This window comes from Vipera ursinii, assembly GCF_947247035.1.
Source record: "Vipera ursinii genome assembly, chromosome: 16".
In the NCBI taxonomy this organism is placed as follows: domain Eukaryota; kingdom Metazoa; phylum Chordata; class Lepidosauria; order Squamata; family Viperidae; genus Vipera; species Vipera ursinii.
The window spans coordinates 2798059-2812172 of NC_139529.1; the positions used below are offsets into that span (position 1 = coordinate 2798059).

At 50.3% G+C, this 14114-nt stretch overlaps 1 long non-coding RNA gene across 2 annotated transcripts; it reads left to right on the plus strand.

Moving 5' to 3' along the window:
- Nucleotides 1-364: 364 nt before the first annotated feature.
- On the plus strand, nt 365-2602 carry LOC310647587. 2 transcript variants are annotated; one of them, XR_014493894.1, is made up of 3 exons: nt 365-1095; nt 1198-1537; nt 2266-2602. It is a non-coding gene; the product is annotated as an uncharacterized lncRNA (long non-coding RNA). The 2 variants fall into 2 exon arrangements; XR_014493895.1 differs by lacking the exon at nt 2266-2602 and having other exon boundaries at nt 1198-1662.
- The last annotated feature ends 11512 nt before the right edge of the window (nt 2603-14114 follow it).

Here is a 14114-nt window from a genome sequence, read left to right on the forward strand (position 1 = left end):
GGAGGAAGGAGGAATTTCCTGACAGGGAGAAGAATTAAGCAGTGGAACTACCTGCCACCAGAAGCTGTCAATGCTCCAACACTGGAAGGTTTTAAGAAGAGACTCGACCGCCATTTGTCTGAAATGGTATAGGGTCTCCTGCCTGAGCAGGGGGCTGGACTAGAAGACCCCCAGGGTCCCTACCAGCTCTCATCATTATCATCATCATCATCTTTATTTATTAATTCATTTACATTAATTCTGTGATTCTGATCCTGATCTCATGGACGAATCTGCCTGTTTCGGTCTTTTGGCTCTCCAGAGCTTCTGCCCCTCCCTTCACTCGCTCTGCATTCACACTGCAACCTCTTCGTGCATAGGGGGGGGGGGGAAGGAGGATATGCAATTATTGTTTGACTTTAAATATTTGTATTCATCTCATGATTTTCCCAAATGTTTTTCTTGGGTTTTTTTCTCACATCTTCTGCCCTGCCAAAGAGAAAGGAGGAAAGTGGGGAGAAGAGATGGTCCCATAAACTGGCCTTGAGAACCACCTTTCCCATTGAAGTCCCAACTAACCCTAATCAAGATTACTTCCCAGGACAGCCAATGATGTCCAGGGCCAGGCTGAGAGTCCCCGGCTGGAGAAGGTTCCCAGTGGACACCCTTCAGGCGAGTCCCTGCAACAAGCCTCAATGGCAACATATGAGAGCAACCAAGAGCAACTTCTGTGGGTCCTCCTCCTGCTACTGCCCCGTTCAAGGCTGGAGGGCTGCAATCTTAGGCCCGGGATGATGAAGGCCGCACCAGCCCTCCAGCTCCGGCCCACACAATCCGTGAGTCCTTCCTCGCACTTGCCCAGGAACTGCCAGCAAAGAGATCTTTGAGGGACCCACTGAGGTCTTTGCTGCAAGGGGGGCTCTTTGGCTTTCCTGGCCCCGGAGATGAAGTACAGCTGAGCAGCCACTCCCCCACCGGCCATCAGGGGGCAGCCAAAGATGGGTGTTGGCACTACCGGCTGGCCTTTGGGAGCGCTGCAGTTCAGAGATGCTCGGCCCAGTGAAGGAGGCGGGGCACTGTCTGGCCCTAGATTAAAGCTCACAACAACCTGCCCAGGTAGGCTGGCAAAGGCACTCTAGAGGCTGAATGGCAAGAAAGTTGCAATTTTATACTTCAGCATGACTTGTTTTCGTTCACACAACACAATTTCTTCCCTAGGATCTAACACCCCATTGACGTGCTAAGTGTGGCAGTATTGAGAAGGGCTAGATTTCTGTGACTTAGCCTGTTGTCCAAGACCAGCCTTCCTTATTTCCTGCTTGAGTTCCAGCCGGCCTCTCAGCTGCTCCTTTTCTGGGCCATCCTGGCTGCAGCTGAGACCCCTCCTGAAGGTGGAGAAGGAGCCAGAAACTGTCCTCTCCTAAGAATTCAGATCAGGGCCATGAAACAGAGGCCAAGAATTGTTCTGATCGGTTCTGCTCTGCTCAACCTGCATCATAAATACTGTGCCAAGTTTGGGCCCCTCAAATTCTCTGCAGAAGAGTCAGAGAAGGACAAGGTGAATGGTCGAATCCTCCCATTGGAGCAAAAAGTATTTAGGGGTACCTTTTTACCAAATAATTTCAATTTACTGTGAAATCCGTTGACACTGATGCAATTAAACAGTATCCAGTTCCTTCATAATGCATTGAGTGTAAATTTTGATTTATGACTTTCTCCTAAATAAAAAATAGCATGGAAAATCAGGTGCTTCCTTTGATCAGGCAGCTTGGAAGGCACTAGAGCTGTGAATCTGGAACCCTGGTGTCAGAATCCATTTATATTCCATTCCTAACTCCCTATCTGTGCAACCCTAAATCTCGCCCCATGGATTCTGCCATTCCCATTAATTGGTCATCCCTATCCATTAGAAAGGGACGCGGTGTCTCAGTGGGCTAGGACGCTGAGCTTGTTAATCAGAAGGTTGGCAGTTTCACGGGTCGAATCCCGAGTGCCGCGTAACAGAGTGAGTGCCTGTTACTCCTCCCAGCTCCTGCCAACCTAGCAGTTTGAAAGCACGTAAAAATGCAAGTAGAAAAATAGGGACCACTAGGGTGGGAAGGTAACAGCGTTCTGTGCGCCTTTGGCGTCTAATCATGCCAGCCACATGACCACGGAGATGTCCTCGGACAAGCTCTTCGGCTTTGAAACGGAGATGAGCACCGGCCCCTAGAGTCGGAAACGACTAGCACATGCGACTAGCACGCATGTGCGGCGGAACATTTACCTTTTACCTTTATCCCTTAGATGGAAGGTTGTTTATTCAGCCTGCCTGGAGGCCATCATCAAAGGCCAGGGAAGAAACTTTGAACTGAGAAGAACAAAGAAAGAGCGGGGGGGGGGATTCTGGTTTATCTCTGATTGGAATTTGAAGGGGAGGAAGCAAAAGTTGAAAATGCATTGAAGTTCTCTTTTCCCAAGAAGGCTTTTGACACATGAAACTTAACTGATCCCGGATTGACCAAATAGACTGAGGGGAGGGGTTTTTACTCAAGGATACTTTAAAAGTATCGATCTGCGACACATTTTCCAGATCCTGTCTAGATTATCCACTGTCAACCATGTTTTAGTAAATGTTCCTGTTTGGACAATCCTGTCTCCAAGAGTTCTTTCCTAAGATGTGGACCAGCGTGGGTCCTGACACCTGATCAGGTCAGTCAGGCTGTTGCCTGGAAGCTGCACAGCAGGTTGGTGGAACTGGTTTCCTGGGTAAAGAAGGAACTTTTCCTGGGGTATCCAGCAGGGATGGTGGTGGTGGAGAGCACTCTTGGATTTGTCTATATGAAAAAAGAAAAAAACTCGGGGCCAGGAACACACCACCAGTGTTCCTGGCACTTGATAGAAGGCAGCGGCAATTGGAGAACAGCATTTCTCTGGCACTGAAAACTTCTTTTCTGCCTAGGCCACGGGTCGGCAACCCGCGGCTCCGGAGCCGCATGCTGCTCTTTGAGCCGTCTCCTGCGGCTCCCAGCCGCCCGGTGCGCGCGCACCTCTTCGAACGGGCAGTGGTGCACGCGCACCTCTCCAAATGGAGAGTGGCACCGCCCGTTTGGAGAGGTGCGCGTGCACCTCCCCAAACCTTTGGAGAGGTGCGCGCACACCTCTGCGTGAACGGGCAGCGGCGCCGCTCTTTGGGAAAGCTGCCGCGGCACGTTTGCAGGCTGCCAAAAGCGGCAGCTCTGCAGACGGGCCGCGGCAGCTTTCCCAACAAGTGACGCCACTGCCCATTCCGAGAGGTCCGCGCGCACCTCTCCGAACGACCGTAGGTGCGCACGCACCTCTCCGAACGACCGTAGGTGCGCACGCACCTCCCCAAACCTTTGGAGAGGTGCGCGCGTACCTCCGCGCGAACGGGCAGCAGCACCGCTCTTTGAGAAAGCTGCCGCAGCATGTTTGCAGGCTGCCGAAAGCGGCAGTTTTGCAGACGGGCCGCAGCAGCTTTCCCAACAAGCGGCACTGCTGCCCATTCCGAGAGGTGCACGTGCACCTCTTCGAATGACCGTAGGTGCGCGCGCACCTCCCCAAACCTTTGGAGAGGTGCGCCCGCACCTCCGCACAAATGGGCAGCAGCGCCGCTCTTTGGGAAAGCTGTTGCGGCATGTTTGCAGGCTGCCGAAGGCGGTAGCTCTGCAAACGGGCCGTCGACATCGCGTAACCGGGAACCGGTTCCATCACATAAAAAAATGGCAACCGCGTGCGTCCGCACATGCGCAAGAAAAAACTGTTTTGCGCATGCGAAAAAAAATTTTTTGCGCATACACATGCATGGACGCACGCACGCGGCTCCCACTTTTTTTTATGTGTGATGGAACCGGTTCCCAGTGGCTCTTTTGCTTTTTCAGGTTGCCGACCCCTGGCCTAGGCATATAATATAGCTGATGGAAGTGACTTTAGGCAAATAAAGCTACTCTTGGCCAGGAAGCCACAGATGGGGACTATGGAGATATTTCCCTCCGCACCAGCCACCCACCCAGCCCCTGCTTTCTGGCCCCCATGGTCCAAGGGCCCTTGCACCTGCTGAGGAACCACCAGAGAGGTCAGGAGAGCACTTTGAGGGACCCAACTGCCATCCTTACTGTGGGGGCTGCCAAAGTCTTCAGGGTTCTTGAGATGGAATTAGATCACAGCAGCAGCTCCACTAACGGCCATCAGAGGGCAGCAAAGGAGCAGACCCTGAGATGCTCAGCCCCAAGTTTCCTTTGAAGGGCCATTCCTAGCCTGCCTTCCTGCCAAGAAGGTGGGGTGCTGGGTCTCCCTAGATTAATGCCTCACAACCACTTGCCCAGGTAGTCTGCCCAACATGCCCAATTTCATTGAGGGCTTCATTAGCGTTTTGGTTGACCTTGGGGGACCGGGATGGGGGTGGCCATCTCAATATTAGGAAGCTTGGTTGAGCAGTGGGCTAATGCCTCCTTAAGTAACACCTGCAATTATTGCAGGTTCGCATCCCACCAGGCTCAAGGTTGACTCAGCCTTCCATCCTTCCGAGGTAGGTGAAATGAGGACCCAGATTGTTGGGGGCAATAAGCTGACTTTGTAATAATGCCGCTTGGGGGGGGGTGAAAGCCCTAATAAGCAGGCATATACACAGAATGAAGGCTATTGCTAAGCACATTTGATTTGTGCTTAGATTGTAAGCCGCCCTGAGTCTTCGGAGAAGAGTGGCATATAAATGGTATTAAAATAAAATTTAAAAAAATATTGTTCGCTTTGGGAGGGCACCTGTGAGGGCCCAGGTTGGGGGGGAACCATTGTCTCCAGGTGAGGAAGGCACTATAGCCTTGTCCACCAGAGGAGCCTGGCTGTTGTTATCAGGCCATGCAGAGGACCCTCAGTCATGCCAGTTGCTTGGGGGGCACCCGGCTGCACTTATCTCTTCAACGCTGCTGCTGATTGGCTCGCTCTCCTTGGCAATTTGATGGGAGACCACGAGGAGAGGTCAGGAGGAAGGTACAAGGGATTGGAAGCATGGCTGCTTGTGGTTAAGTGCTAAATGCTAAGTTAAGTGCTAAGGCAGGACTTCTCTCGGTCCCTTCCTCTCTTTATAATCTTCCTCCCTCCCCATTGCTGAAAGGATGCTGAAAGGCAAAAGGGGAAACATTTCTCTATGCCTTCTTCCCTTGTGATCAAATGCCACTGTGGCTGGTAGTCTGTGGCCACTTAAAAGACCGAGAACAAACCAGGTTCAATTTATCCCATGCCTGCATTTAGTGGGGACGTCCACAGACAACAGTACAGCAAAAGTGTCAAAATGGTGGCTGTGATAGTTGATCAGAGCACCTCCATTTTTTATGTGCAACAGCTTTAGCATTTAGGAGCAGGTGTAAGTTAGTTGCTTTTCTATTAATACATAACCCTTACAAGGGCTCTCCTGTAGGGACCCTGCCTTGGTCTAATTCAGACTGGAAATATAGCAAAAGAAAATGTTTTCCCCACTGGAAATGGCTCTTTGCAACACACAAGGAGGGGACACTTTCCTAAAGAGCTCACAATTCAAGAATACCAATGTTAACTTGGACTGCCAATCAAGTCCTGTCTGCGACAAAAGAGAACACAAAATTGCTTTCTCCTTTGAGCCCAAGTCTCAATGATACAGGATTGATGCTACCAAGGTGCTTTTCCTTCTTCCCTTGTTCCCTCCCTCCCTCCCTTCTCATCTCTTTCCTTCCTCCGCTCAGAAAAGGGTGATGGGGGGGAGAGATTGCAGCCATGAGGCTTCCCTTTCACCAGGACCAGCCCCGCCCACCCACGAGGGATAGCAAATTGGACCAGAATTGGTTTCTACGAGAGGCACCTTTTGCTTCAATCTGATGAAGTTGAGGATCTTTCATTCCTAAGGGACCCAGTTGGGGCAGATGAGACACCTAGATTGTGCCACGACACACATGTTCCAATTAGAAGATCATTTAAAGGAAACTTATTAATCTCACAAGGAGGTTTCCCTTAATGCAGACATGTCAAACACAAGGCCCGGGGGCCGGATCCGGCCCACGGAGTGATTTTATGTGGCCCGCGAAGCCATCCTGGAAACAGTGAGGGAACGGCCCCCACTGCCTTGGCCCCGGCCCAGAGACCCTCCTTCTGCCAGAGACCCTTAGATCTGTCCCACTCCTGCCCAGGCCCCCATAGGCACCCTTGATGCCAACGATGTAGAGGTGGCCACGCCCACCCAGTAGGCCATATGCACTCTAGCCACGCCCACCCAGTAGGCCACGCCCACCCAGGCCATACCCACCCGGCCCCCTGAGGGCAACCGCAATGCTGATGCGGCCCTCAATGAAATTGAGTTTGACACCCCTGCCTTAATGAAAAGAGGAGCACAGGACACATACAGAAGAAAAAGTACAAAAGAATAGTTCATTGGATGGAAGAAATCCTGTTACATCAGAAACGTGGACAGTAATTGAAACATCCCATAATAACATAACCATTTAAAAGCATTGTATTCAAAGGAGAACATTCATAACAGTGTTCTGTGCGCCTTTGGCGTCTAGTCATGCCAGCCACATGACCATGGAGATGTCCTCGGACAAGCTCTTCGGCTTTGAAACGTAGATGAGCACCGGCCCCTAGAGTTGGAAACGACTAGCACGCATGTGCGGGGGAACCTTTACCTTTACCTTTATCCCTTAGATCAGGCATGTCCAAAGTCCAGCCCGCGGGCCATTTGCGGCCCGGGGGGCGGTTTAATACGGCCCTCTAACAGCCCTCCTTGCTCTGTGTAAATGCGGCCCTCCCACGGCCCTCCCTTCTGATTGAGGGCGGCAAGCAGAAGACTGTCTGCCACAGGAGGGAGGGCGGTGAGAGGGTGTTTCTGAGCAGCATATGGAGTCTCAGGTGCTGCCAGATCCCCTCCTTCTTTTCCCCCTTCTCTCTCTCTCTCTCTGTGTGTCTGTGTGTGTTGGACCCGCGGGGAACAGCTGGTAGGGAGGCGGCAGTCCGGCATTTCCCCCCCTCTCGTTTGTGTATGTGTGTGTCGGACCTGTGGGGAATGGCTGGTAGGCTGGTAGGGAGGCGGCAGTCTGGCATTTCCCCCCCCTCTCATTTGTATGTGTGTGTGTGTGTGTGTGTGTGTGTGTCAGACCTGTGGGGAACGGCTGGTAGAGGTGGTGGCAGTCTGGTGTTTGCATCTCTCTGTGGGCCCGACACACACACACAGGAGGTAAACAACGCCGGACCACCGCCTCCCTAACAAACCTCTCCTGCGTGCGGAGAAATGCCCATTCCCTCTGCTGAGCCATCCCAGTTGCTTGCATTGCGGAAGGCAATCATTTGGAACAAAGACACGAGATTCGGCATTTCTCCGCCCGTGCTGATCTCGCCCTCCTTACAGTCTCCCTCTCTTTGTTTCAGCTTGCTTTCTGCATTTGGGATGAAGACTCGAGAGAGGGAGACTGTAAGGAGCGCGAGATCAGCGTGGGCTGAGAAACGCCGAATCTCGAGTCTTTGTCCCAAATGCAGAAAGTGCTGATCTCGCGCTCCTTACAATCTCCCTCTCTCGAGTCTCCAGTCTTTGTCGCAAATGCAGAAAGCAAGCTGAAACAAAGAGAGGGAGACTGTAAGGAGGGCAAGATCAGCACGGGCTGAGAAACGCCGAATCTCGAGTCTTCATCCCAAATACTTGCCTTCTGCAATGCAAGCAACTGGAATGGCTCAGCAGAGGGAATGGGCATTTCTCCCCACGCGCTGATCAGCGAGTGCAGAGAAACGCCGATTCCCTGTGCGCCCTTACAAGATATGGAGGTGCTCCAGGGAAGTAACTGGGATGGCTCAGCAGAGGGAATGGGCATTTCTCCGCACGCGCTGATCAGCGGACGCAGAGAAATGCCGAACCTCGAGTCTTCATCCCAAATGTAGAAAGCAAACTGAAACAAAGAGAGGGAGATTGTAAGGAGCGCGAGATCAGCGCGGACTGAGAAATGCCGATCTTGTGCTCAGATTGTTGGGGGCAATCTCGCTCCAGCGTCTCGGCGAGCACACTGGGCCGTCCCGCTCCTTGGGGCTCGCTGCTGCCATGGGGGCCGGCTCGGGGATTTGTTTCTGCAGGTTAAATCAGAACCAAGCAGCAAGTGAAAAAGTTAGCATCAGTAGCGGGAGTGGTTTTAATTGCCAATCGTCCCCATGGAAGTCAATGGAGGCGCCGCGGCTGGCCTTTTGAGTTGGTGAGTGAATGAGAGTGAGAGAGAAACATTTATTGAGCAGTGTGAGTGAATGAGAGCATGAAAGAGGCTTTTTGGAGCAAGAGTGAGGGAATGAGAGAGCGAGAGAGAAGCTTTTGCAAACAAAACATGAGTGAATGAGACCGAGAAACTTTTCCAAGCAAAGGTGAGTGAATGAGAGCGGATGGGGCAGGGCACCTGTATGTCTCCCCTTAGGCTCCACTGTTCTGTCAAGCCTCTTGTTTTGCACATAAAATACATTGTGAAAACTCAGCTGTCAGTTGATCTTAATGTTATAAAATGAAAAGTATGCCATTTGCAATTAACTTGGCATAAAATAATTCATTTGCATTTAATTGTAATTGTTCAAAGAATGTTCGGAAAAATGTTTGGCCCTCCAGCATGTTCACTTCATCCAATCTGGCCCTCTTTGAAAAAAGTTTGGACACCCCTGCCTTAGATGGAAGGTTGTTTATTCAGCCTGCCTGTAGGCCATCATCAAAGACCAGGGAAAGAACCTTTGAACTGAGAAGAACAAAGAAAGAGGGGGGGATTCTGGTTTATCTCCGATTGGTATTTGAAAGGGAGGAAGCAAATGTTGAAAATGCATGGAAGTTCTCTTTTCCCATGAAGGGTTTTGACACCTGAAACTTAACTGATCCCGGACTGACCAAATGGACTGAGGGGAGGGGTTTTTACTCCGGGACACTTTAAAAGTATTGATCCTGTCTAGATTATCCACTGTCAATGTTTTAGTAAAAGTTCCTGTTTGGACAATCCTGTCTCCAAGAGTTCTTTCCTAAGATGTGGACCGGCGTGGGTCCTGACACCTGATCAGGTCAGCCAGGCTGTTGCTTGGAAGCTGCAGAGCAGGTTGGTGGAACTGGTTTCCTGGGTAAAGAAGGAACTTTTCCTGGGGTATCCAGCAAGGGTGGTGGTGGTGGAGCACTCTTGGATTTGTCTATATGAAAAAAGAAAAAAAACTCAGGGGCCACGAACACACCACCAGTGTTCCTGGCACTTGATAGAAGGCAGCGGAAATTGGAGAACAGCATTTCTTTGGCACTGAAAACTTCTTTTCTGCCTAGGCATATAATATAGCTGATGCAAGTGAGTTTAGGCAAACAAAGCTATTCTTGGCCAGGAAACCACAGATGGGGACTATGGAGCTATTTCCCTCCGCACCAGCCACCCAACCAGCCCGATTTTCAACCCCCATGGTCCAAGGGCCCTTGTACCTGCTAAGGAACCACCAGAGGTCAGGGGAGCGCTTTGAAGGACCCAACTGCCATCCTTACTGTGGGAGCTGCCAAAGCCGCCTGGGTTCTTGAGATGGAATTAGAGCAGCAGCTCTGCTAACAGCCATCAGGGGGCAGCAAAGGACCAGACTGTGCCATCTGTTGGCCCTCCCTGAGATGCTGAGCCCCAAGTTTTCTTTGAAGTGCTACTCCTAGCCTGCCTTCCTGCCAAGGAGGTGGGGCGCCAGCTGACCCCAGATTAGTGCATGACAACCAGCTGCCCAGGTAGTCTGCCCAACACGCTCTAGAGCAGGGGTGTGAAACTCAATATCATTGAGGGCTGCATTAGCGTTGTGGTTGACCTTGGGGGGCTGCGGTGGGGGTGGCCACCTCAACATTGTTTGTTTCAGGGAGGGTGCCTGTGGGGGCCCAGGCGGGAGGGAATACATTGTCTCCAGGTGAGGAAGGAAAGACCAGGGCGAACACCATAGCCTTGTCCACCAGGAGCCTGGCTGTCCCTCCCAGGCCATGCAGAGGACCCCCAGTGATGCCAGCTGCTCGGGGGACACCTGGCTGCACTTACCTCTTCAAGGCTATTGCTAAGCACATTGATTTGGGCTTCTTAGATTGTAAGCCCCCCTGAGTCTTCGGAGAACGGTGGGATATAAATGGGATTTTAAAAAAGGCTGCTGCTGATAGGCTCACTTTCCTTGGCAATTTGATGGGAGACCACCAGGAGAGATCAGGAGGAAGGTACAAGGGATTGGTAGCATGGCTGCTTATGGTTAAGTGCTAAGGCAGGACTTCTCTTGGTCCCTTCCTCTCTTTATAATCTTCCTCCATCCCCAATTTTCTTCTTTTTCCTTCCCCCCTTTCCTTCTTTTTCTTTTTCTTTCTCTTTCCTCTTTCCCTTTCTCCTTCCTTCTCCCTTGGATGCTGAAAGGCAAAAGGGGAAACATTTCTCTAGGCCTTCTTGACTTGTGATCAAATGCCACTTTAGCAGTCTGTGACCACTTAAAAGACCGAGAACAAACCAGGTTCAGTTTATCCCATGCCTGCATTTAGTGGGGACTTCCACAGACAACAGTACAGCAAAAGTGTCAAAATGGTGGCTGTGATAGTTGATCAGAGCTCCTCCATTTTTTATGTGCAACAGCTTTAGCATTTCAGAGCAAGTTTAAATTAGTTACTTTTCTATTAATACATAACCCTTACAAGGGCTCTCCTGTAGGGACCCTGCCTTGGTCTAATTCAGACTAGAAATATAGCAAAAGAAAATGTTTTCCCCACTGGAAATGGCTCTTTGCAACACACAAGGAGGGGACACTTTCCTAAAGAGCTCACAATTCAAGAATACCAATGTTAACTTGGACTGCCAATAAAGTCCTGTCTGCGACAAAAGAGAACACAAAATTGCTTTCTCCTTTGAGCCCAAGTCTCAATGGATGCAGGATTGATGCTACCAAGGTGCTTTTCCTTCCTCACTTATTCCCTCCCTCTCTCCCTCCTCATCTCTTTCCTTCCTCCGCTCAGAAAAGGATGATGGGGGTGGGGAGGTTGCAGCCATCAGGCTTCCCTTTCACCAGGACCAGCCCCGCCCACCCACAAGGGATAGCAAATTGGACCAGAATTGGTTTCTACGACAGGGACCATTTGCTTCAATCTGATGAAGTTGAGGATCTTTCCTTCCTAAGGGACCCAATTGAGGTAGGTCAGATACCTAGATTGTGCCACGGCACACTTGTTCAAATTAGAAGATCATTTAAAGGGAACTTATTAATCTCACAAGCAGGTTTCCCTTAATGAAAAGAGTAGCAAATGACACATACAGAAGAAAAAGTACAAAAGAACAGTTCATTGGATGGAAGAAATCCTGTTACATCAGAAACGTGGACAGTAAGTTAAATATCACATAATAACATAACCATTTAAAATCATTGTATTAAAAGGAGAACATTCACATGCGAAAAGGCATCATGAGCATCATGAGCCACAGAAATCTGTTGTGAAAAGTTACCATTTCGGCCAGCTGAAACTTTAGCATGTACAAATGAAAAAGTCCTTTGCTATTCAGCCTGAGAGAGTGCCTTGTTTTGCAGTTAGAAAGTTACAGGCACCTAGAATATTACAAGGTTATCATAAAAATATTAAAGTTACAAGAAAGGACAACCAAGTTCAAGAAACCCGTTGCTTGGCCTTCAGCAAGGACTGTATTCCTGCAACACAGAGGTCTTCAGAGGAGGCAAAGGTTATGGCCCGCATAAGGAGAGACAAGGGTAAATTGACTCATTAATTGATTCAGTAATAATTAACTGATTCAGTAATAAGAGTGGTTTGTTCTCTGTGTGGAAGGAGGGAGTGTGCCAAAAGGTACGGAAGAGGCGAGAGTCCTATTTCAAGGGGAAAATTAACCCTGGAGAACGGTTTGATTTCCAGGCCCAAGGAAAGAACCGTGGGCACAATGGAAATTGCTAAGTTTCTTCAGAACATTCCAGTAGCAGCTTCTGAATCTCAAAATGAAATCTCACCAACGAGAAGAAATTGTGATACGGGTTTGTGGAAATGAATACACTTCTACTCATAAGATTACGTACCCTTTGAAAAGTGTGTAAGATTCAAATTCAACTATTAGAAATCACAGAATAGCAGAATCATTAAACAGAGTAGCAATAAAGGGAACAGTAAAATGTTGACACACAAAGGATGAGGTGGCAAAGAATGGTAAGTGTTCACACCTTCCAAACTCTAGACATATGGTTTCTCTCCTGTGCGAATTCTTTGATGTTTACGAAGACCACCACTTTCAGTAAAACTCTTTCCACACTGGAGGCATTTATATGCTTTCTCCCCTGAATGGATCCTTTGATGTACATAAAGGGTTCCCCTATGATTGAAACTCTTTCCACACTGGAGGCATTTATACGGTTTCTCTCCTGAATGGATCCTTTGATGTACATAAAGGTTTCCCCTGTGACCAAAGCTCTTTCCACATTCCAGGCATTTATGTGGTTTTTCTCCTGTGTGGATCCTTTGATGCACACAAAGGGTGGACCTCCGATCAAAGCTCTTTCCACACTCCAGGCATTTATATGGTTTTTCACCTGAGTGGATCTTTTGATGTCTATAAAGGGTGCTCCTCCGACTGAAGTTCTTTGCACACTCCAGGCATTTATGCTGTGTCTGTCCTGAGTGGATTCTTTGATGAACACGAAAGGTGCTCCTATCCCCAAATCTCTTTCCACACTCAAAGCATTCATAAGGTTTTTCTCCAGTGTGGATCCTTTGATGAATACGAAGGTGTCCACTATCAGAAAAGCTCTTTCCACACTCCAGACATTCATAAGGTTTTTCTCCTGTGTGGATCCTTTGATGTCTATAAAGGCTGTTCCTCCGACTGAAGCTCTTTCTACACTCTGTGCATTTATTCGGTTTTTCTCCAGTGTGGATCCTTTGATGTGTACGGAGATGTCACATCCGAGTGAAGGTCTTTCCACACTCCGCGCATTCATATGGTTTTTCTCCAGTGTGGATCCTTTGATGATTACGGAGGTTTCCACTATCAGAAAAGCTCTTTCCACACTCCAAACATTCATATGGTTTTTCTCCCGAGTGGATTCTTTGATGACTATAAAGGCTGCTCCTCCGACTGAAGCTCTTTCCACGCTCTGTGCATTTATTCAGTTTCTCTCCTGTGTGGATCCTTTGATGTCTATAAAGGTTTCCCCTCAGACTGAAGCTCTTTCTACATTCCAGGCATTCATACGGTCTCTCTCCAGTATGGATTCTTAGATGCTTTTTAAGAGCTTCATTTGATTTGGAGGATTTTCCACATTCCGGGCACTGATATTTCTCTCCTCCCTCCTGGATTCTGTGGCGTTTCCCGAGTTTCCCGCCTCTTCTGAGGGACCCTCCGCCCTCCAGGCCCGTCTCGGGGTCTCCGCCCGTTTCCTGCTCCCCGGTTCGCCCTCCAGGCGGCCTCCTTTCGCGGAGTCCCCTTCGGCCCATCCCTTCCGGGCCTTCCCCGCCGTCTCCTCCCGGGGCTGCTCCGCTGGGCCTCCTTCCTTCCTCCGCCGGGCTCGCCCATCCTCCTGCAGGGGGGAATGGAGAGGAGGAGAGGCGGGTCACGGCTTCGTCCCTTCCCTGGAGGAGAGTCCCAGCCCCGCCCAGGGAAGAAGGCCGAAGCCTCGGCCTCTCAGTGAGACTTTCCGGGCAGGACTCCCTCCCAGCGCCCGTCCCACCAGACAGGCCTCGGCCTCCCCCCTCCCCACTTTCTCTGCCAGAGAAGAGCTCGGACTGCGACTCCCGGCATCCTTTGCGCCCTACCTGAGTCAATTCGGCCCTTCTGTAATGTTTGATACCGGAAGTGGAGGCGGGACTTCTCAGAGCGCCTGTTAGCTCTTCTTTCCATTGAATGGACCGCCTTGAGAAGTCCTCGTGCTAATCGCCGCCCTCGCCAGAGCGACCAATCAGCGTCGTCCTTCCATCCATAATCCATTTGGCGTCTGCGCAGTAGCAAAGGTTTTCTTTTGGAAGGGGAGCGAGGGGCTCCCTTTGATCTTTGGGGTCCCGTCTTCCCACCCCCCTACATCCAGGCCGGCGGAGCTGAGGGGCCTGCCGGGGTTTTTTCTGACCTACCTTCTTCCTCCGGGGGGCTCCAGCCAGGCTCCCCCCGCAACCCCCAGGCAGCCCCCCTCCCGCG